Below are 23,003 nucleotides of genomic sequence, written 5' to 3'. Positions count from 1 at the left end.
TCTTAGCCAAAGATCTAGATGGCAACACCCTTTAACAATGTTCCTGCCGAGGGGCAAGCAACCAATAGACCTCTACTCTTCAATGGGACAAATTATACCTATTGGAAGACTAGAATGAGAATCTTCATTCAAGCACAAGACTATGCCTTGTGGAGGGTTATAGTCAAGGGACCACAAGAACCATCACACGTGGTCAATGGCATTCGAGTTCCCAAACCTGAGGAGGATTGGGATGAGAATGATGATAGGATGGCTCAACTCAATTCTAGAGCCATGAACTCATTATTTTGTTCTTTAGATGTAAATGAGTTTAATAGAGTCTCCACATGTACTTCCGCTAAGGAAATATGGGATAGGCTTGAAGTTACCCACGAGGGTACAAATCAAGTTAAAGAGTCCAAAGTGAACATTCTAGTTCACAAATATGAATTGTTTAAGATGGAACCTAATGAAACCATCACATGCATGTTTACACGTTTTACCGATATTATTAATGGTCTAAAGAGTTTGGGTAAATCTTATACTAACCCGGAACTTGTGAGTAAAATTCTCAGATCTTTGCCAAAAGCATGGGAAGCAAAGGTCACGGCGATCGTAGAAGCCAAAGACCTCAACACCTTGGGGCTAGAACAACTTTTGGGCTCATTGATGACGCATGAGCTCACGATGAAGCAACATGAAGATGATGTGCCAAAGAAGAAAACGATTGCACTCAAGGCTACCTCGAGTATGTGTGAAGAGGAAAGTAGTGAGAGTGAGGAAGAAAGTGAGGACGAGGACTTGGGTTTGATAGTTAGGAAGTTTAAAAAATTCATGAGGAAAAAGAAACCCTTTCCAAGGAAAAAGTTTGGAGGGAGAAATGATTGAAAAAAAGAAAAAGAAAAAGAAAGAGACCCAATCATATGCTATGATTGCAAGAGACCGGGACACATTCGTTCCGAATGCCCTCAACAAAAGAAGTATTTTGGAAAGAAGAAGAAGAAGGCATTGAAGGCAACATGGGATGATAGTGACACATCATCCTCCGAGGAAGAGAAGGAAGAGACCGCCAATCTATGCTTCATGGCATTCGAAGACGACGAGGTATGTCAAAACCCAACTATAAATTTTACTTTAGAAGAATTATATGATGCTTTTCAAGAACTTATTGGTGATTGTAGTATGTTAGGAGCAAAGAATAAAGAATTAAAAGCCTCCAATCAAAAACTAAAGGAAAATATTGAAAACCTATTAATTGAAAAGGAGAGCGTTAAAAATATTAACACTACTAACCTAGAAATCAAAAATTCAAAACTTAGCACTGAAAATGAAAAGGCAAAAACATTAATTAAGGAATTAAATCTAAAAGTAAAATCCCTACTCGATAATAATACCTCACTTGCACAAAATGTTGAATCTCTTAAAAAGGATATGGAAGAACTAGTTAAAGAAAATTTGAATCTTAAGAATGAGGTACATAAGTACAAACCAATTGTTGAAAAATTCACACAAAGCTCTGAAAAATTAAATCTTATTCTTTCAAATCAAAGAGCTGTTTTCAATAAAGCCGGATTAGGATATAAAACTAATAAGCAACAAAAGTATCTAAAGAATTTCTTTGTAAAAGCAAAAGACGTAAAAACTGAAAAACCAACATACTTTCTTTGTGGAAAGAATGGACATAAAGCCTACTCTTGTATTCAAAGAAAAATCCAAACTAACAAGAGTACATTTGTAAAAGCTAAAAACATAACTAAAGTATGGGTGCCTAAGGGAACCAACTACACTAACCACGAAGGACCCAAGAAAACTTGGGTACCTAAGAGCTTCACATGATCATTTTGCAGGTATGCCTTGCAGCCGGGAATAAAAAGAGAATGTGGTATCTTGATAGTGGTTGCTCAAGGCATATGACCGGTGACAAGAGTCTCTTCGTCACCTTGGAATCAAAAGAAGGAGGAGTAGTCACATTTGGAGACAATGCTAAAGGCCGAATTATTGGTGTTGGTAAAATCTCCATATCACCCTCCTTATTTATTGATAATGTATTGTTAGTTAATGGACTAAAACATAATTTGTTAAGTATAAGTCAATTTTGTGACAAGGGCTTTAAAGTGTCATTTGAATCATCACTATGCATAATTAGTAGTCCATTTGACAATGAGATCATACTCACAGGACATAGGCATGGAAATGTTTACATGGTAGATCTTGATGATCTCACCATGAAGGATGGCCAATGTCTTGTAGCCATGAATCCCAAAGTCAATGAGACTAGTTGGTTATGGCATCGTAGGTTAGGGCATGCTAGCATGGATTTAATCTCCAAACTAATTACAAAAGATCTAGTCAAATGATTACCAAAAATAGACTTTGAGAAGAATAAAATTTGCGCTGCATGTCAATTAGGAAAACAAACAAGAAGTTCCTTCAAGTCTAAGAACATAGTCTCAACAACAAAACCCTTAGAACTAATTCACATGGATTTGTTTGGACCCACTAGAACTGCTAGTCTAGGGGGTAAGAAATTTGGTCTTGTAATTGTTGATGATTTTTTACGATTTACATGGGTTTCATTTCTTGCACACAAAGATGAGTCCTTTCCCGCTTTTATCAAGTTTTATAATAGGGTTTCGAATGAACTCAATCTTAAACTAAAAGCAATTAGGAGTGATCATGGTACCGAGTTTGAAAATCAGCACTTTGAAAAGTTTTGTGACGAAAATGGTATCAATCACAATTTCTCGGCACCTAGGACACCCCAACAAAATGGGGTGGTAGAAAGGAAGAATCGCACACTACCAGATATGGCTCGTACCATGTTGTGCGAATCAGATCTACCAAAGTATTTTTGGGCTGAAGCAATAAATACTTCATGTTATATCTTAAATCGTGCTTTAGTTAGATCCATCTTAAAGAAAACACCTTATGAGTTGATAAAAAGTAAGAAACCAAATATAAGTTATTTTCATGTTTTCGGTTGTCGATGCTTTATTTTGAACAATGGAAAGGACAATCTAAGTAAATTTAGTGCTAAATCAGATGAGGGGATCTTCTTAGGTTATTCCTCATCCAGTAGAGCATACAGGGTCTTCAACAAGAGAACTCTCGTTGTTGAAGAATCCATTTATGTTGTTTTTGATGAAACTAATGGAGATTCTTCTAGAAAAGAAGAAGATGGTGATGTAGGTATACTTGAAGACAAAATGAAGGAACTCTCCACTCAAGACAAACAACATGAGGATGAGATCAAAGAAGATACAAATCAGCAAGATGAAGAAGATCAACCTCCATCAAGAAATCAAGATCTTCCTAAAGAATGGAGGTATGCACATGGTCATCCAAAGGATCTAATCCTTGGTGATCCTTCACAAGGTATAAGAACTAGATCCTCTTTAAGAAACACTAGTAATTATCTTGCTTTCGTTTCACAAATAGAGCCTAAATCACTAGAAGAAGCTGAAAAAGATGATAATTGGATGAATGCTATGCAAGAGGAATTAAACCAATTCGAAAGAAATGAAGTTTGGACTCTAATGAAAAGACCCCCTAATGTTTCAATCATAGGCACCAAGTGGGTATATAGAAATAAACTAGATGAAGATGGAATAGTAATAAGAAACAAAGCTAGGCTAGTGGCCAAAGGATATAATCAGGAGGAAGGAATAGATTTTGATGAAACTTTTGCTCCTGTTGCTAGGTTAGAGGCTATTAGACTGCTTTTAGCATATGCATGCTTCATGGATTTTAAACTCTATCAAATGGATGTAAAAAGTGCATTCTTAAATGGCTATATAATGGAGGAAGTTTATGTAGGACAACCTCCAGGTTTTGAAAATCACTTACATCCAGATTATGTGTATAAATTGCATAAAGCATTGTATGGACTTAAGCAAGCTCCTAGGGCATGGTATGAAAGATTAAGTAATTTCCTAATTGAAAACAAATTTAAGAGAGGAAATGTAGACAAAACCCTTTTTATTAAAAGAAAAGGAAATGACTTATTACTTGTACAAATTTATGTGGATGATATAATTTTTGGTGCTACTAATGATAGTCTTTGTCAAGAGTTTGCCAAGCTTATGCAGGGAGAATTTGAAATGAGCATGATGGGTGAGCTCAACTTCTTCCTTGGGCTGCAAATAAAACAATCAGAAGAAGGCATCTTCATCAGTCAGTCCAAGTATATCAAAGAAATGTTGGAGAAATTCAAGATGAAGGATGCAAAAGAAATCAGCACACCCATGGGCTCAAGTTGCAAGCTTGACAAAGATGAAAAAGGTAAAAGTATAGACTGCAAATTGTATAGAGGTATGATAGGCTCTCTACTTTACCTTACTGCTAGTAGACCAGATATATTATTCAGTGTTTGTATGTGTGCTAGATACCAAGCATGTCCTAAGGAATCACACTTGCAAGCTGTTAAAAGAATTTTTAGATATCTAGTAGGGACATCTAATGTAGGCTTATGGTATTCTAAACAATCTGACATAAACTTAATTGCCTATTCCGATGCTGATTTTGCCGGGTGCAAACTCGACAGAAAAAGCACAAGTGGCACATGTCAATTCTTGGGTGCCAATTTGGTTTCTTGGTTTAGCAAGAAACAAAATTCAGTTGCCTTGTCCACAGCTGAGGCTGAGTACATTGCAGCTGGAAGCTGTTGTGCCCAAGTTCTTTGGATTAAGCAACAACTTGAAGACTTCGGTATCAAAATGGATAATATACCAATTAAGTGTGACAATACAAGTGCAATTAATTTAACAAAGAATCCTGTCCAACACTCTAAGTCAAAGCATATAGAGATTAGGCATCATTTTATTAGGGATCATGTGCTGAAAAATGATGTGATGATTGAATATGTATGCACTGAAAATCAATTGGCTGATATCTTTACAAAGCCCCTTTGTAAAGATAGATTCAACTTCTTAAGGAATGCTTTGAGCTTGTATGATCCTAGCAAATGAATTGAACTTGTATTGCATTGTTTTGCTGCGCAAACTAGTAATCAACCTCAAGGTAAACATAAGTGAAAAACATGAATTCATCTAAGCTAAATGACGAACTGTTTGACTTTCTGGAGGATGGTTACCCTCCCTTGGACTCTTCATGGAGATATTTTCAGAGCCTATTTCATAGGTATTCGAAATTTGGTCAAACATTCCTCATTTCAATATTAATATTTCAAAAATCATTATCAAATTATTATAGGATGTATCATTAAGGGGGAGGATCACAAACAAATTCACTCTAAGTTTATCAAAAGAGATCATGTTGATTAGGGTGATTAAACAAAAATTGGGAGAAGATAGAATTTAGTCTGAAATTTTTCAGTGCCGGAGACGTCTCTGGCAAATCGCAGAGACATCCCCCCAGGGGAGACGTCTCGCCTTAGTCGCGGAGACGTCTCGGGGACTGAATGAGGGCTTTTAAAATAGGTCGAAATAGCTCGAGCCGACCCGAGCTTTCTCCTTCATTTCCGACCAAAACGAAAAACCCTAGCCTCCATTTGCTCTCTACCTCAAACCCTAGCCTCCGTTTGCTCTCCATCACAAACCCTAGCATCCATGGCACCAAAGAAGGCTAGGACGACCCGTGGAAGGCGACCTAGGGCAGCGGCCGACGGTGAGGAACGGCGGGAAGAACCCTCCGCGCCGTCTCCTCCGGTTGCTCCGCCAACCACGACTATTTCCTGTGCAAATCGCACAGTCACGACCGGAAGGTACATAGATTTCTCATTTTTAGATCATGAGGGGTTCTCTATTGGAGAGAGACTCCGAGCCCAAGGGTGGGAGCACTTTTGTACCCTCAATACCTCGACCTACCCCGGCCTAGTTAGAGAACTTTTTAGCAATATGGCCTTAGGGGACCTAGGGTACACTGGATATGTCCAAGGGACATTAGTAGAAGTCAATGAAGATGTCCTATCCACTGTCTTACAAATCCCTAAGGACGGTGAGGCTCCAACCTCACATCCCCAAAGGGAGTTAGCCCTAAATTTACTTTTAGGAAGAGAGGACTGCGGCCCTCTTGATGTTGTCAATTCCCAGGACCTAAATGCAGAAATGAGACTTCTCTTAAGTATTGTCAACCGGGTCCTATTTCCTAAAACCGGTCGCTTCGATTTTGTTTCGGAGCGAGACTTAGCTATTATGCACCATATCCTACTAGGGATCCCTCTAAACCTCCCTAGACTCATGCTAAACTACATTGCCCTATGTCATAGGTATTCTAGGTTTAGTATACCCTATGGCATGATCTTTACCTTAGTTTTCAAACACTTCAAAGTTCCCATTCCAACAAATGAACCTGCAAAGCCCTTGTGAAACACCGACTATTACAATGAGGGCACAATGAGAAGAATGGAATTTCATAAGATAGATGGGTCGTGGGTCAAGGTACCAAAGAGAAAAACCCAAATCCTAGAGCCCGAGAACCTACATCATGAGTCTGATCATCACTCTCCTCCACCTAGCCACTTGGATATCCCTGATATACCCTCCAGCTCAGCTGGACCTTCCACATCCATGCCACCACCTCCTCCAGTTAGCGTGCCCTCCTTCCTGACAGAGGATCAGATGCGCACCTTAGCATCTGCCATTTGCCAGCAGATGAGGGAGGAGATGAGATCCATAATCTCTACAGAGTTGGCCCCCATCAGAGCTTCACATGAAGGGCTTCTGCAAGAGCTGAAGGGAATTAAAGCTCAAATTGAAGCCACAGAGCAACAAATAGTTGGTGTGGGTGCCACCCAAACCTTCAGATCAATAGAGCTCAAGGACAGCTTGAAGGCCATTTTCAAGAGTCTCAAAGAGCTGACAAAACCAGATGGCAACGTGGGCACCTTGGTTGCCCAACTCAGAGGAAGAATTGAAATGGCAACCATAGAATTTGAAGCACTTGTGGCAGGTTTCCACAAGTCACAGGGAGATCAATTTAAGACCCTCATGGATTCTATCAATGCATTCATAGATGCAGCTTGTAAGGCTTATGAACAAAGTACAGCTGGTAGGGCCCATGAGCAACGTCGCCGATGAGGGACATTTTGTAGGCTCTTCTTTTTGTAAATCCTAGGCTATTTTGAAACACTTTTTGTATTAGAAATGAATACTTGTAATGATTTCCTCTTTTGACTATGTACTGACTTCGAAGATTTACAATGACAAATGAATGACATACAATTTCTTTTGCAACCCTGTGTACATTTCCAACTCTGTATATGTGAATGTGAATGTGCCTCTTGATGTGTCATAAGAATCTCATAACATACATTAAGTATTCAAATTTGGCACAACTTATCAAAGCATATGAAACAGGGGGAGCACAACCTGAATATCAAAGGGGGAGTAAAATGAATGCTGAACTCTTTAATAAAGATAACTTGAATATCCTTGAGTGGTTAATTATAATAGGCTGAATTCTACTATGAATTGAGTTTTAAGCACCTAAGGATAATTTGTCCCCTTCATTGTTGATGACAAAAAGGGGGAGTAGATATTGAATATGGCGATATTGAAAGGGAGAGTAGATATATAGAAAGAACCAAAAGAACCAATATGGGTATTGAATATGGAATGCAAAATTTATAATCATACTCCAAAGTTGATTTAGAAAAGATAAAATTGAAGAATATTGACTTTAAGATAATTGCCCTTCTGGAAAAGAAAGGGGGAGTCAAAAAGAATCTAGCTTTCAATTATCTTCAGCATCAATATTTCATTTTAACTTGATTCAAATTCAGTTGATATGCTAAAATTGCTTAAGAGCTATAAAGTTCAATCCCATGCAATTGTGCACACTGTATCTAGCTCTAATCAAAACATTATACTTGTACATCTGATCAAATACTGTGTATATGTTTAAACTTCGAATTTTGCATATACTCAGTGTTTTGTCATCATCAAAAAGGGGGAGATTGTTGACCCCCTAATGGATTTTGATGAATACAAAACACTAGAGTATAATTCCATTTATCTTAACAATTTAATTGAGGAATTCATGTGATTAACTAAGAATATTGTTAAGAAATGTCTAGGCAAGTTCTGATAATTTTTATGAATTTATTGAAGAATATTTTGAGTTAAAGAAAATAGATCAGAGACAGCCGAGACGTCTCCGGATAGTCTCAGAGATGTCTCTGGCACAAATAGAAAGAACTGGCACACTTGGAGACGTCCCCGGCACCTGCCGAGTCGTCCCCGCGTTAGCGGAGTCGACTCTCTCAGTAGCGGAGTCGACTCTCTCAGTGGCGGCAGAAAGGCAGTTTTCAAGAGATATGCGCGAGACGTCCCCACTGTACGCGGAGTCGTCCCCGCAAGTAAAAAGAAGACTTCCCGAGTCGTCCCCAAGATAGCGGAGACGGCTCTCTCAGGGTTTTCCAGAGAATGGTTTTTTCGGTGATAAGGAAGCGGAGTCGACCCTGAGACAGCGGAGTCGTCCCCATGCATAAAGTGCAGACAAGCCGAGACGTCCCCTGAAGGAGCGGAGTCGACTCTCTCAGGGAATTCCAGAGGACATGTTTTTCGGAGATAAAGAAGCGGAGTCGTCCCCAAAGCAGCGGAGTCGTCCCCATTCAAAAAGTGCAAACAAGCCGAGACGTCCCCTTAAAGTGCCGAGTCGACCCCAGACAACGTAAAAAGCAAAATCTTGTAGCCGAGACGTCTCTCGTTGAAGCGGAGATGTCCCCGGAGCGCCTGGGACGCGACTGACAGCTTTTCAGGTTTGGTTTGAATTTCAAATCCTTTTTACTTTGTCTCTAACGGCTATATTTGCTTTTTGGGCTATAAAAGGGACCTCTTAAGTGCTTCTCAACAACTCTTTACCAACCAAAAGCTAGATCATTCAAGAGAGAAGTAAGAAAGAAAAGTTCAAGGGAGTGAGTGCATTCAAGTGAAGAAATCAAGTGTTTTCAAGCTTCCCAAGTGATTTCAAGCTCAACCACTCTCGTGCGCTCGGGATTCAAAGCTCACACTCAACCCTACGCGGTCCACATCGGAAGAATCAACATTTCTCACGCTTCCAACGGCAAAAGGATTCTTCCGGGTTCTATTGTTCATCATTGTTATATTTGCTTTTTGAGAGCTTTTCTTTTCTTTTGTAAACTCTTTCATTGTGGTGCTTGTTCCGGTCAAGGGACTTGGAACAAGGGAAAGGCGTCCCAAGCCTAAGTGAAATTGGGGGTTTTAGGGTTTGTTGTGAGCCCGGTGTAAAACAACGAGTTGGGTAGTGAACTCGCAAAACTACCGTACTGTAATCTTGGATTATAGTGGAAATTTCCAAAGGCGATTTGGGGAGTGGATGTAGGAGCAGTGGAAGCTCCGAACCACTATAAAACCTTGTATTTGCGATTGACCTTTCTCATTCCTCCTTCTTTACTTTAGTGCATATATTTGTGTGTTTTATTTTTAATTAGGCGAAAAGTTTTTAAAACACCCAATTCACCCCCCTCTTGGGTGACCATCTATGGGCAACACTACTGTTGAAATTAAAATAGGAGAAACCATCATTCGGAGAGCCCTATTAGACTTAGGAGCAAGTGTGAACCTATTACCCTATTCTGTTTACACCGAACTAGGTTTGGGGGAATTAAAGTCCACAAATATTACCTTGTCATTAGCAGATAGGACTGTGAAGTATCCCAAAGGAATTGTGGAGGATGTGATTGTAAAAGTTAATGAATTCTACTACCCTGTGGATTTTGTAGTCCTTGAAACTGAACCAGTAAAAAATCCAGAAAGTCACATCCCGGTGATCTTAGATAGACCATTTTTGGCCACTTCAAATGCTGTGATTAGTTGCCGAAATGGAATAATGACTCTAGCTTTTGGGAACATGACTGTCCAGCTCAATGTTTTTCATAGTAGTAGTCAGTCAACTGAGATGGACGATTTGGAAGAAATTCACATGATTGAGAATATAATTAGCGGTTCTTTTGAAGAGTCGAGTTATTCTGACCCATTAGAAAGATGTTTAGCTAATTTTGGTCAAGATTGTGAGTCAAGTCAAGAGGTTAATGCATTGTTAGATTCCATTCCTGTGATGGATACTAGCAGATGGGCCACCAAGTTTGAATCATTGCCTATTTCGGAATCTCAGCTAGTGTCATCCAATGTCAAACCTCCACAACTAGAACTCAAAGACCTTCCCGAAAACTTGAAGTATGCATTTCTTGGGGAAAACAAGACCTTACCTGTTATAATTGCATCGAATCTAACTAAAGAACAGGAAGAGAAGTTGTTAAGTATCCTTCGGAAGAATCAGGAAGCTATCGGTTGGTCTATAGTTGATATTAAGGGGATTAGTCCTTCTGTGGTCCAACATAAAATCCATCTAGAAGAAGATGCAAAAATTTCTAGAGAACCACAAAGGCGACTTAATCCAATCATGAAGGACGTAGTTCGAGCCGAGGTCATCAAGCTTTTAGATGCAGGGATTATATATCCTATTTCTGATAGTCAGTGGGTAAGCCCAGTTCAAGTCGTACCTAAAAAGTCTGGCATCACTGTGGTAAAAAATGATCACAATGAGTTAGTCCCTACTCGAGTCCAAACGGGATGGCAAGTATGCATCGACTATAGGAAGCTTAATGCCATGACTAGGAAAGACCACTTTCCTCTACCCTTCATCGATCAAATGTTAGAACGTCTAGCTGGCCACTCTCATTACTGTTTTCTTGATGGTTATTCTGGATATAACCAAGTTCCAATTGCACGTGAGGATCAAGAGAAAACCACATTCACCTGTCCTTATGGCACTTTTGCCTATCGTCGCATGCCTTTTGGGTTATGCAATGCACCGGCTACATTCCAGCGGTGTATGATGAGTATTTTCTCCGACATGGTGGAGAAATTTTTAGAAGTTTTCATGGATGATTTTTCTGTATTTGGATCCAATTTTGAGGAATGTCTACACCACTTGACACTTGTGGTAGAACGCTGTAAACAGAAAAACTTAGTTCTTAACTGGGAGAAGTGTCATTTCATGGTAGAATCAGGTATTGTTTTAGGACACATTGTGTCACAAAGGGAAATTGAGGTGGATAAGGCCAAAGTAGAATTAATTGCTAAATTGCCACCTCCCAAAACTGTTAGGGAAGTCAGATCCTTTTTAGGGCATGCGGGTTTTTACCGCTGCTTTATCAAGAATTTCAGTAAATTGTCGAAACCCTTATACGATTTGTTGGCGAAAGATGCTACTTTTAATTTTTCGCCAATTTGTATAACTGCTTTCGAAAGACTAAAGTCTGAACTAACTTCAGCACCCATCATAAGGAGTCCTGATTGGAGTCGTCCTTTTGAAATTATGTGTGATGCATCCGATTATGCCATAGGTGCTGTCTTAGGTCAGCGAGTAGAGAAGCTTCCCCATGTTATTCATTATGCAAGCAAAACTCTAAATGACGCCCAACTCAACTATTCCACCACTGAAAAAGAATTGTTGGCAGTTGTTTTTGCTCTAGATAAATTCCGCCCCTACCTGATAGGATCTAAGGTTCTTATTTATTCTGATCATGTCGCCCTTAAGTACCTTCTCACAAAGAAGGATGCTAAGGCAAGGCTCATTCGTTGGATCCTATTACTTCAGGAATTTGATCTCGAAATTCGAGACAAAAAGGGATCTGAAAATGTAGTAGCTGACCACTTGTCCAGACTAATTGTTGAGTCATCTGCAGAATCATTACCTATGTCCGAGATTTTCCCTGATGAACAATTAATGATGATTTTCCATACCAATGTTCCATGGTATGCTGATGTAGTCAACTATCTAGTTACTGAACGAATGCCCCGTTCATGGACCAAACAAGAGAAATTCCGCTTCCTAGCTCATGTAAAATGGTATTTTTGGGATGAACCATACTTGTTCAAATACTGTCCTGATCAAATCATCAGACGATGCATCCCTGAACACGATCAAAGGAATGTCCTTTTCTTTTGTCATGACCATGCTTGTGGTGGTCATTTTAGTGGGAAGAAAACTGCTGCAAAAGTTTTGCAGTGCGAATTTTATTGGCCCACACTTTTTCGAGATGCGCATGACTATTGTAAATCTTGCGATCGATGTCAACGATTAGGAAAACTTTCGAGAAAGAATGAGATGCCCCTGAACCCTATCTTAATTATAGAAATTTTCGATGTTTGGGGTATTGATTTTATGGGTCCTTTTCATATGTCGTTTGGGCATCAGTACATTCTTGTGGCAGTTGACTATGTATCAAAATGGATTGAGGCTATCGCGTGTAAGACCAATGATCACAAAGTGGTGATCAAGTTCCTTAAAGAATCTATCTTTGCTCGTTTTGGCACCCCTCGTGCTATCATTAGTGATGGGGGGAAACATTTTTGTAATAAAATCTTTAAAGCCCTTATGAGAAAGTACAACATTAATCACAAGGTCAGTACACCATATCATTCACAAACAAGTGGACAAGTCGAAATTTCCAATCGGGAGATCAAGACCATCCTTGAAAAAACTGTTCATACATCTCGGAAGGATTGGTCTCTTAGGCTAACAGATGCACTGTGGGCATATCGGACGGCTTACAAAACACCAATTGGAATGTCTCCATATAGAACTGTCTATGGCAAGGCCTGTCATTTACCTGTTGAGTTAGAACACAAGGCCTATTGGGCTATTAACATTTAAATTTCAATCTTGACAAAGCAGGAGAACATAGGAAGCTTCAACTCGATGAGCTTGAAGAAATTAGAAACGATGCTTACGAGTGTGCCAAAAAGTACAAAGATCGCATGAAGATCATGCATGATAAAATGATCATTCGTAAGGAATTTCACCAAGGACAAAAAGTCCTTCTATATGATTCTCGATTACATCTATTCCCTGAAAAACTTAAATCTCGCTGGACTGGCCCATACACAGTAGAGAAAGTGCACCCGCATGGTGCAGTAGTAATATGCAATACCAAGGATGGTAGGTCCTTTCAAGTCAATGGACATCGTTTAAAACCATACCTTGAGTATCTGAGTCCAGAAGTTGAGGAGACACTTCTGATCGACCCTGTTTATCATGAATGAATTAGAATTGTCTGGCTGAAGACATAAAACTTAGCGCTCTTGGGAGGCAACCCAACATGTAAGTTTCTTTTTTTAAAAAAAAAATCAATAAATTACTAACATGTAGGTTTGGGGGATTTTGCCCAAACTTTCAATTCACCCATCCATATCAGGTACTTCTCCTCTGTCCTCTTACTGCTTTAAATTTTCTTTAACATTGAGGACAATGTTAGATTTAGGTTTGGAGGTATTTTTGCCTTTTGTTGATTGTAAACAATGGTATCTTTTATGGCATTTTGGAACATTGTAATTTTGCATTTATGAAATACAATGTTTTTTTTTATGATCTTTGTCATTGCAATATGATTTACTTCAGTACTATATATTCTTTTTGATGATGACAAAAAGAGGGAGAAAAATATAAGGAAGAAAATATATGGAGAAAAATATAAGTGGAAAATTCTATAAGGGAGAAAATATATGAAGAAAAATATAAGGGAGAAAATTTATACTTAAGGGGGAGAATTTTGACAAGATGCAAATCTGAATTTTCATTAAATAAAAAAGCTGAATTTTAAAATCTTGATACATGGGAATTCATGACACTTAACTTATGATACATGAGAATTCACAATGCATAAGCCAAGATATATAAGAAAGTATGATACATAAGCATTTGGCACACAATCATAGAAATTTTTCTTACCTCGATACATAACTTGAAACTCTTAATTTGGCACAAACTTTTGAAAATGTTGACTTAATGAAACATAAGAGATAGGGGGAGCAAAGCTAAAATACATTTGGCATCAATTTGAATAAGATAGAAGGAGCTCTTGGTTCATTGATATAAATTCTGAATTGGACTATTTTGAAACTCTTAAACCAAAAGCACCTTATGAATGTTAAACTCAATTTTTCGTACGAATGTCAAATTGACAATATGAAATATTTTGTAATCATCAAAAAGGGGGAGATTGAGAATCTTAATGTTATTTTGATGTTTACTAAGCCATTAAGGGCATATGGAAGTGCTAAAGCGATTAATTCAAATGACTAAGTATATAAACACTCAAGGAAGAAAGAAGCTATACATATTCGATATATTCATAATACACTCTTAAAAAGGACTCTCAAGAACTCATCTTAGGATAAATCTTTTAGAAGAACTTGGAAAAATCTAATTTTCAGTTTGACATAATTAAGAGTGAAGTTTTCTTCATAAGGGGCAATTTTATCCTTTTACTAGTCAAAGTGATGAAGCTTGTGTGTGCCATTTATCCTAGGTTCATTGGAATTTTCTTTTATTGATTTAATGAGCTAAACTAACCTTAAGATGCAAAAAAACAGGATTAGAGTCGACCCCAGGAAGTTTGGAGTCGACTCTGATACAATTGGCACGTTTTGGCATGCTATGGTACATTGTTGAACACTTGGCACAAAGTTGGAGTCGACCCCAAAAGAATTGGTGTCGACCCTGGCACTTCTGGCACATTTGGCATGCCTGGCACAAGCTCGAGTCGACCCCAAAAATCAGCATTAAAGCTTGAGTCGACCCCAATAAGTTTCACAAGAAAGCAGTCGACCCCAAAAATCAGCATTGAAGCTTGAGTCGACCCCAATAAGTTTCACAAGAAAGCAGCTCTCTGGAATCAATGTCAGAGCCGACCCCAAGATAGTTGGAGTCGACCCCAGTTAAGCTTGAGTCGACCCCAGCTTGAAACATCAGAAAAATAAGTCTCTGGATTTCTAAGAGGGCCGACCCCAGCTAAGCTCGAGTCGACCCCACTGTAGCTCAAGTCGACCCCAAGAAAAATTGAGTCGACCCCAGCCTAAAGTGTAAGAAAAACAACTCTCTGGATTTCCTGAGAGGGTCGATCCCAGCCAAGTTCGGGTCGACCCCAGCCAAGGTGGAGTCGATCCTAGGAAAACATGAGTCGACCTTAGCCTATGGAACAGTAACTCGAGCCGACTGCAGATTTACTCAGGTCGACCCCGGCACGACTAACAACATAACGGCTAATTCTGCAGATGTACTTTTTGGTGCTCCAACGACTAGAAACGGCTAATTTTTCCATTCCAGCAGCTAGAAAGTGACCAATAGGGATTAAAGAAGTATTTAAGGGACACTATTCATCAAGAGAAAGAAATCTTTTGAAAAAAATCAAGAGTGTATTCAAGAGAAAAGAAAGTTCAAGTGTTCTACATTTAATTGCTTCATTCAAATTCTGAAAGAAGGTGGTTGAGCAATCTTCAAATGTCTTCAAGAGCTCTACCAACCTCTTGAGGAGTGAAGCAACCTTGGCAAAGAAGAGAAAAGCAATCTACAAAGCAATAACTATATTCTTATCTCTTCTCTTAGTGTATAATTGTATTACTTGCTCATTTAGGAGCTTCAAATTTTTTCTCTATCTTTCTTTGTAAGGTTTGTTAGTGACCCCGTAAAACCAACGGTATAGGTTGTTGGTGAATCCGTAAAATCAACGGTTAGGTTTAACTGGTGATCCCGTAAAACCAATTGTAGGATTTTTGGATTGTGAGCCCGATAAAACAATCCAACTGCAATCCGAGGGATCATAGTGAATTCCCAAAGGGACGCTTGGGAAGTGAATGTAGGTGCCTTGGGGTGCACCGAACTACTATAGCTCTTTTGTGTTTGCATTGTGTTATTTTTGCTTCCACTGCACTTATATGCTCTAACACAAACCAAAATAATTTACCCATCTATCAACTTAATTAAGATCCTAAAAATTTAGAAAACCTAATTCACCCCCCCCTGGGTTGTTATCTTGGGCAACACGATAGCTGAAAACTTAAAATATATGAATTCATATAAGTGGGAGCTCCTCTAACCCACTGAATTTATACCTGCCTTGTATGGGCATTAACATTAGTGTGCCTACCCTCAACCTAGACTATTGTCTATTTTGAGAACTCATTCAGGCTCCCACTTATACAGCTATTACTATCAAATAAAAACTACATCAATCATCCAAACAGTAAATTATATACTATAATGCTCATTTTATTTACTTCCCAATTTCAAATAGACTATAGTGAACTTGTCAATAAAAAAATGATTTATTAGTATGTAATTATTGACCAAGTATCCATATTAGTAGCATCAATGACAGCTTCCTCCCCACTCCCACACCTAGATCATATCTTTCTGCAACTCCAATACATGCAAATATAGTTTGAACCGGGAAGTAAGAACTTAACTACAGGATAAGACAATCTTTACTACTGTATAGTACAAATCCGTCTCCAACCTGCCACAATGACCCCTCTCTCGCCCAAACTTGCCCTAGATAGAAAAGTGGCAAAAGTCTGAGAGTTGGTGTCAATTGACAATTAACATTGTATCCATGAAATCAGTCAGATTCCATAAACATCTCAAAATAAGTTGCATATTCTCACGACATTTTGAGCTAAACAGCTTTCAATTCAATGATAATTTCCCCTTCGCCGTCCATCTCTGCAATATAAGGTTCCACTCCAGCTTCAGAATCTTCCACATGCTAGAGTCTAGCTTCAGAATCTTCCACGTGCTAGAGCTCCCACAATCAACTATTTATTTTATTAAAAAGGAAGAAAATTATTCCATTATATCCTGATGTTGGTTCGTTTCAGTCTTCATTTATCCACAATCACTGACAATATATTGGGAATAAATTTCCCTCGTAAATGTCCAAACTTTGTGCCTCGGTACTGCAAGAAGAATGCGTCATTATGCCAATGGTACCAAACCACTTAGGAAAAACACCATTATTGTTCTCAACTCAAACAACCAGACGCTCAAGAATCAAACTTGAGAGAGATCGTGCCAACCAACCCTAAATAAATTGGACTTTATTGGAAAAGAAAAGGAGAAAAGGAACCTCGTAATTGAGGGAGAGCCCTTCCCTCAGCGACGACTCTGCATCCTGGATATTGCCCTCATCAAGCTTTGCCTCCACCTCGGCGGTCTTCATCGTCAGGCCGTTGATCGACACGTCCCTCACCGACGACATTCCATCCCCCTCCCCGCCGTCACCGTCGCCGTCGAAACCCATCGCGCCGCCCGAACCAGCCGCCCGCCCCCTCCTCCGCCTCCGCCCACGCGCATCCGATCCGGTCCTCGAGCCGATCGACGATCGAAACGCCCCCGAGAACGGTGAAAAAATGGAGGGGAAAAAAGAGCGAAAAAAAGCCGATCAAAGCGGGGTGGAAGGGATCGAGATGGTGGTCAGAGATCGGATCGCGGAGAGAATGGCGACGAATTCCACGGCGAGTCCTCGGGGTCGCCTCATGGTTGGGAGCGGTCTCACGATGGTGTTTTAAGGAGGGGAAGAAGCGTAACTGGCGGTGACGGGAACGAGGGGAGGGCGAGGAGCGCGAGGTCCATGGTCTCTCTGACCCGGGAAGAAAAATAAAAAAAATTAAATACGAGACATGTCCCAATGTAAGTTTTTAACGTTAGTTAGGGTTTTTAATGTAAAATGCCAAAACTTGAACTTAATTCGGCAATCATGTGCCGTAAAGATATCTTTTATGATATTTTTTATGTAATTAATGAGAAAATTGTTATGGTTAGACGGGGATCACAGCTGTCCATGCTGTTTGTCACGTGCATTGCACGTGCCTAAAACTGGTTTGTGGGAAATTTAGGGGACCGGACCCTTGACGGTCTGACAGTGGGAAGACCGGACCAAGAACGGTCCAAGAACGGTCTGAACCAATCTGAAAAATTTGGCCTGAAGGGGTTAATGCAAAGTGGATCCCACCAAATCTAAATTTGGCTTACAAGTTGGTCCAAGTTGTAAATTGTAAGTTGTGTGTGAAATTTGTCTTGGCTCTCAGAGGCTATGCCAGCTGGTGAGCAAAAAAACCACCAATAGAGATGACAGAAATTTTCCTTTTCATCCAAAAGAAACACAAGGTAACAGGGGTCAAAAAAACGGACTAGAATAAAAATAAGCAAATCTCACAAATGACCTTGAAGTAATAGGTTAGCACATAAATAATTGTGTTTATAGATGTAGAGCCAAGATATGGGTCATTTATTCTGGAGTTATGTATATCTCAGGTAAGCTAAGCTTGCTTCTTCAATATATTTTTTGAATGATCCATTAGTTTAGACCTGCGTGTAATAATTAATTATGTATTACATAAAAATTGATTATGACAAGGGCATGCATTAGCAAGCAGGACATGGAAAGACATGAAAGGTTTGTTCCTACAAATATGTCATAGAATTATTTTTATGCTGATGTTAGTTTGGCATGTTTGTTTCAATAAGAAGAGCATAAATAAAGTACTAGGTGATATGGCTTAGATTTGCCATCCCTAAAATCTAGCCCAATAGCTCAGCCCAACAACAAAACAACGATACATGTCCCGCAAAATCAGTGGCTAATCAAATCTCCAAACTATCAGCGTGATCAGTTACAACTCGACAATCTCAACATACCCGAAAAAAATATCGTAACCAAACATATCAGTAGATAAGAAAAGCGTTCGACCATAGTGCACCTAAAAAGAAATATCTTAACTGCTTTGATCAGTGAATATGGATAGAGCCCAACTGCTTGTCTACAAATCACGCGATCCTAACTGCACATATTCATACTTTTTTCTCTATAAATACCAGGCACGAGGACCCCAAGTATGGAGAGAAATCTAAATATCATACTCTTATACTTCTATCTCTCTTTCATTTCATCTATTTTCTCTTGAAACTCTGCCTAACTTAAGCATCAGAGGGTCTCCTGTCAAACACGTTCCAACAAGAAGAGCAGGTCAACTCCAACACGATGCTGTGCTCCTATAGCCCAACCAAGAAGAGCAGTGATGAGAGCACAAAAGTGCAATCATCGTACCACCATAATTAGTATTATAGTTAATTTTTAATAATAAAATTAATTAATTAACATTGTATTTGTGTTTGAGTGCAAGGAGTCTAAAAGACCCAATAACATTGGGTTTGAGTCCAATGCGCGGCAGCCCCAGCTCATTCCATGATCCAGCCTCCCACACCCGGACTGCAAGTATGATGCAAGCCGTAATCCAGCCGCATCCGTCTCCTCCTAGCATCCCACGAAGCTCGCGCCCGTCCGAGTCCGCCTCTCCCCGCATCCAGCGCATCCAGATCAGCTCCCTCCCGGCTTCTTCCGCTCCTCCCAACGGTTCACAACAGCATTTCTTCCTCCGTTTCTGCAGCTCCTCCCTCCTTCCGTGTCCAAGATCTCGTGATGCATGCAGAGATCCAGCCCGTCCCAGCCGTTCCGTGCATTCATTCCTCACAAAAATCATGCGTCTGCAGCTCCTCCCTCTTCCGTGTGGACCCGGACGACCATCCCCTCCAGTGATCCCGCGATGCATCATCAAGGAACCGCAGCCAATCTTCCATTCCCGATTTTAATCCATGATCCCAGCACCAAGCCGTCCACATCTCCAGCCTCCGACGCCGCGTCCGTGATCCACGCCTCCTCCCAGGCGCCCGTTCGAATGCAGTCCAGCCGTTCGTCCGCCTCCCAGCTTCTCCAAGAGATCCCGCGGCCAGTCAACCTCCCAGCGGTCCCACGGCGCCATCCACGGATCCAAGCCGTAACCGCCTCCTCCAAGTGATCCAGCCTCCTCCGCCTATGCTTCCGCCGTGATGCAGCCGAGATCCCGCCCACGGTCGCAGACCGCGCCCTCCTCCTCTTCCGGAATCCCAGCGGCCATGATCCCTCGCCCGTTTCTCTTCCTCCAGGCTCGGGCGATCTATAAATAGGGGAGTTCTCGGCAGGAGGAAGGTGGTCGGAGTGGTGGTGCTCGGTGGAGGCCAAGAGAGGAGAGGGCTCGGCTGGTCTAAGGGAGAAGAAGAAACAGAGTATTACTCTGTTCTTGGGAAGAAGAAGAAGATAAAAAAATATATTTTATAAGTCCACCGTGGGAGAGAGAGGGAGGAAAGAGAAGTGATTTTTTTTCTTTGTTTCCTTTTCTTTATTTTATTTGCAAAATAGGAGGAGTATTAGGCCTCTAATCTCCACTTTTATTTGTAATCAATTTTCTTTTTATGAAATCAAGCAAAATTTCTTTCATGCAATCCCTGTTCTAGGTTCAAGTTAATTTCTGTTTTTTTTTAATGCAATCTTTTAATTCTTCTTTGATGCAATACATTAAATTTTCTTTGATGCAATTTATGTTCTAGGCTTTTGATCTTCTTAGCACTTGTCTTCATCCATTTTAATTTATGCAAAAAATTTTCCTTTGAATAGTTAAACATTTCATGAATTCATAAATACTCTTTGATTTCAAGTACTTATCTTTTTATTATTTTTAAATAAAAAATTATTCTCCGATAGACTAGAGAATCCATCAACATCCTCAAAAAAATGTTTTTTCTTTAATCAGTCAAAAATCGATTTCAAATTCGAGTGAACGTTCTAATTTTTATGCAACTCCAATCGCCTCCCTGTGGATCGACCTCTTACAACCGCTATTCTTCGAGTAGGAAAGGTAAGAGTAGAATTAAATTTAACTTTTGTTCGTCGGTTCTAACAACGATCTGTCTAGCATATTTTTAGTTAGACAGAAAAGGACGAACAAGCAGCTTGCCCATCAGCTCATCCATCCATCAGATCAGATTTTGAGCGGCAAAAGTTTTGGACTAAAGGAAAGATCCTCTTGTTTTGAGGTTTTTCTAGAGATCCAAGAGAGATAATGCCTATATGAAACAATCATTATTCCACCAACCAACCCTAGCATTAGTCTAACAACTCTCGACCTAGCCATCAATGATCTCCGACTCCACAATTGGCTCGCCTCAATCAATCATCCCAAGCCAACGAAGAAGTTCAGGTAACTAACCACACTATTTTGTAGGGATTAGAGACTAGACTTGATTGAGCCAAAGGCCTTTGGGTAGATGAGTTGCCTAGTATTCTACGGGCCTATCTCACAACTCATTAGACCTCGATCGAAGAAACTCCTTTCAGTTTCTCCTTTAACAGTGAAGTTGTCATTCCTATAGAGATCAGACTCTTGTTCCACTAGGTGGGTTCATATAACAAACAAGCTAAAGTCAAGAATCTCTGTGCCGACCTGGGTTTGCTAGATGAAGCTTGGGAACAAGCTCGTGTCAAGATGGTTGCTTACCAACAATGGGTGTCCTGATACTACAACTCTTGGGCCAAGGCAAAGCTCTTCCAACCAGGAGATCTCGTCCTCAGAAGATCCAAAGTGACCCAACAAGGTGACTGTGAGACCCAAGCCTTTTGGCCTCACGTGTGTCGCACGTGAGGGCACACGATGAAGAGGGATTCATCGCGATCGCCCGAGGAAGACGGAAACCCCTATTTTTTTAGGGCTTCTTCTCCTCATTTGAAAGCCACCCGAGGTAGAGCCGCCACGCCGAGTCCTCTTCCGGTTGGGTGACCTTCTTCCTCTCTTGCCGCTGAAAAAAAAAAAAAAAAAACTCCACTGCCGCCGGAGAGGGTCATCACAGTTCACCCCCCCCGAAACCAAGTAAGCCTCCCAACCACCTCATTTTCCCTTTCCTGCATTTTCTCCTCCCAATCCACTCGGGAGGATAGATCAATTCAAAAGAAAAGAAAAGAAAAGAAGAGGAAGAAGAAGAAAAGGAGAAAGAAAGAAGAGAGGGAAAAGGGGGCTTACCCGTGTGCGGCTGCAAGTTCATCGGCATCACAGGGAGCATCCACAGACGTCCCAGGAGCCGCCAGCCTCGGCTCGGCCATGCGCGCAGGCCGCGAGCGTCGGCTGCAAACGCAATCGAGGGCACAGCGGGCTCGGCTGGAGGCACTGTCGGTCATGGGATGGCCCCTCCCAAGCTCGCCTCCTCCCTCCGTGGGAGAAGAAAGGAGAAGAAAGGGGGAGGGTTGAGAAGAATATGAGAAGAAGGGGAAAGCTGGGAGAAGAGAAGGTGAATCGGGAACGAAAGAAGGAAAAAAAAAAGGAAAAGAAGAAAGGAAGAAGCGGGGAAAGGAGAAGAAACAGAGAAGAGAGAAGAAGAAAGAAGCCGGGAGAAGTTTCTGGAGAGGAAGAGAAGAAAAGAAAAAGAAAAGGAGAGGAAGGGAAAAGAAAAAAAAAAGAAAAGAAGGAAAAAGAAAAAGAAAAAAAAAAGGAGGGAAAAGAGAAAAAGAAAAGAAGAAGGAAAAAAAAAGAATAAAGAGTAGGAGTGGTTTACGGGCATGAACCCAAACTCGGAGTGCTAGACACTCCAGCAGGGCCAACCATGGGAGGATAATAATAATAAAAAAAAAAGAATTAAGTCTTTGTATATATATTATGATGAATTTAAAGGAAGAATATGGTTTTGAATATTAGGTTCTGCGAGGGATTTGCGGAATTAATTGGATTTGTTGTGGATCGCATTTGCAAGGTAAGTGATGTAACCTCTTTTCTAGATTTATCGGCAAACTATATTTATGTTTCACGAATCGAATTATTCATGATTTCGAATTTGATGCATGGATTATATGTGTATTTTAGAATATTATATGATTATGATTAATCGTATTTGCTTCTGATTTGAATTGTGTTTAATTGCTCTGAGATTGTATCTTTTGGCTTGGAACACTAAATATAATGTAAGAAAAGATTATGACTTGAAATAGATTCAGACTTGCAGTCGGGCTATGTTGAGGACCCTGCCAATGGGGGCTAATACATTGGTACCGCAAGAAGAATAGTCGGTGATATGACCCTACCACAGGGAACATGTGGTCATAGTTCCTGGCTGTTGAGTTGAATCTGATAAATTGAAATAACATAAGATATGAACAATATTTGGTTTTGACACTGCATGTTTTCATGACTGAATTATGAAATAGAGAACTAATTGAACTTCGACCTGGCTATGTTGAGGACTCCGCCAATGGGGGCAGATACGTTGGCAATTGATTGTCCTGAAGGACTCACCGCAAGAAGAATAGTCGGTGTTGATGACCCTGCCACAGGGAACATGTGGTCATAGTTCAGGATTGAGAAGATGAATTGAATATGTGAAAGAATCTCGAAACCGTGAAA

General features: G+C 40.3%; 1 long non-coding RNA gene across 1 annotated transcript; it reads right to left on the bottom strand.

The window, feature by feature from the left end:
- Positions 1–5,288: 5,288 nt before the first annotated feature.
- Positions 5,289–17,368, bottom strand: LOC149751280 (uncharacterized). The gene is made up of 2 exons (XR_016398343.1): positions 16,871–17,368; positions 5,289–16,700 (listed from the first exon to the last, which is right to left on the bottom strand). It is a non-coding gene; the product is annotated as an uncharacterized LOC149751280 (long non-coding RNA).
- Positions 17,369–23,003: the final 5,635 nt, after the last annotated feature.

Source organism: Phoenix dactylifera, chromosome 14, assembly GCF_051530095.1.
Source record: "Phoenix dactylifera cultivar Ajwa chromosome 14, Ajwa_hap1_PhDact_Kaust_v1.1, whole genome shotgun sequence".
Classification (NCBI taxonomy): Eukaryota; Viridiplantae; Streptophyta; class Magnoliopsida; order Arecales; family Arecaceae; genus Phoenix; species Phoenix dactylifera.
The sequence above is the reverse complement of the archived record's forward strand: the minus strand, read 5'-3'. Positions and strand labels throughout refer to the sequence as shown.